At 42.1% G+C, this 2,025-nt stretch overlaps 1 pseudogene; it reads left to right on the forward strand.

Moving 5' to 3' along the window:
• The first annotated feature begins 269 nt into the window (after positions 1-269).
• Positions 270-351, forward strand: LOC122314596 (annotated as a pseudogene).
• The last annotated feature ends 1,674 nt before the right edge of the window (positions 352-2,025 follow it).

Below are 2,025 nucleotides of genomic sequence, written 5' to 3' on the forward strand. Positions count from 1 at the left end.
CGTGGTTCCAAACCTAGCAATAAAACATTGGTTGCGACTTGATCAGTTAATACTTGATCAATTGTTTTCTCAATTGATACTTGGTTCATCAATTGTAAACTTCCCATGATGCTTGGGAAGCGTTAGAGACGTTGTATGGTCGACATATATGTGATCGTGTCCAACAAATGAAGAATGAACTTTAGTCCCTGTCCAAGGGAACATCCTCTTTGGAGGATTATGTTCATAAAGCCAAATCTCTGGCTCTCTCTTTGCGAGGTGCAGGGAAGCTTATTGATGATGATGATTTTATCATCTTTATCCTCAGAGGTTTAGGCTCTGAGTTTCATTCCATGGTTTCTGCTATCAATGCCTGTGATAGCTTTCCTACTCTTGAAGTTGGTATCAGCAAACTTAAGAACTTTGAGATGCGAATTTCAATGTCTCATGCTACGTCTTCAACTGTTGTGTTCTACACAAACCGTGTTGATTCCCATTTTCACTTTCATGGTAGCCAAGGCTGTCGTGGCCGTAGTTCAACCACTCATCAGCCCCTATAGTGTAGTAAAGGATCTCGTGGTGGTGGTTGATCTCAAAATAGACAGTCCATAGGTCGTGCTCAGCCCTCTTCCTCTCGTGGTGGTGACCAAAATTCTGGTCGAGGCCCTGTAACTTGTTTTCGATGTGGGGGACCAAATCACAAAGTGGATGGTTGTTGTGCCACCAATGAGGAAGCAAACCAATACCAAGCCTTCTTGGTTGTTCAGCCAGGTTATTCTGTTGATGAGTTTTGGTATCTAGATACAGGAGCTAACCATCACATGACTCCCAACACAACAGATGTCCAAGGTATTCAATCCTACTCTAGCTCTGATTTAGTCTTAGTTGGTAACGGTGATGGCCTTTCAATCTCTAGTGTTGGTCACTCTCATATTTCCCACACACCCTTTAAATTGAACATTGTGCTTGTTGCCCCTGCCATTCAAAAGAAACTCATTTCTGTCTCACAATTTACCAATGACTATAATTGTTGTTTTCTTTTCTACCCATGGGGCTTCATTATCAAGGATCTGAAGACCAAACAAGTGATGCATAAGGGCTCCATGGTGGATGGCTTGTACCCGCTATCTTTCAACCATTCTCAGCACACTCCTGTTGGACTCCTAGCAACCAAACCATCTGGCAGCCTGTGGCATGCACATTTAGGCCACCCGAATTCCATACTCATTGTTGCAATGTTTACCAAGCTCTAATAAAATTGTTGGTTCTTGTGAAAGCTGTACTTTAGGAAAATCAACAAAGTTACCTTTTCAATCTAGTCATGTTGATGCAAGGGGATCCGAGATAGATGATACTAAGTTGTCAGATTGCACCTTGATGGCGCTGAGATACCATGAGTTGGCAGATCAGCGCAAAGGCGGAAATTGATTGTAATATGTTCCTAATTGGGGCCATTTTGAGTGCATTTTAGTCTTTTGGCCATAACTTTGGCTACGGGCTTCAGAATCACGCATAAGACCCCAATTCAAAAAGCTCTTTTCGGCGCACACGCTGTCCACACTGAGCATGGCTCCATGTGCCTTTTTTTCGACCCTAGAGACTTTTCTCTCTGTGTTTTTGGGTGATTTTCTCCTGTTCTTCCCTGTTAATCATTTGTTGGAACTAGCCTGCAAGATAATCGCAATTCTGTCCGGCGTCACATGTTTATGCTCCAACCTTTCTTCACACACATTGCATACTAATGTTTGGGGACCTACCTCTATTACTTCCTTTGATGGTTTTCAATATTATCTTCTCATAGTTGGTGAATACTCTCGCTATGTTTAGCAATTTCCTATGGCACAAAAATCAGATGTGGTTCACATTTTTTCCAACTTTCTTGCTCTAATGGAAAATCAGTTTAACACTTGTGTTAAAGTAGTTCAGAGTGATGGTGGTGGTGAGTACATTAATCACTCTTTAACCAACATTTTTCTCTCCAAAGGCATTTTGCATCGTCTTTCTTGCCCCAGGACTCCTGAGCAAAATGGCCTAGCTCGTTGTCAT

Source organism: Carya illinoinensis, chromosome 6 (genome assembly GCF_018687715.1).
Source record: "Carya illinoinensis cultivar Pawnee chromosome 6, C.illinoinensisPawnee_v1, whole genome shotgun sequence".
In the NCBI taxonomy this organism is placed as follows: Eukaryota; Viridiplantae; Streptophyta; class Magnoliopsida; order Fagales; family Juglandaceae; genus Carya; species Carya illinoinensis.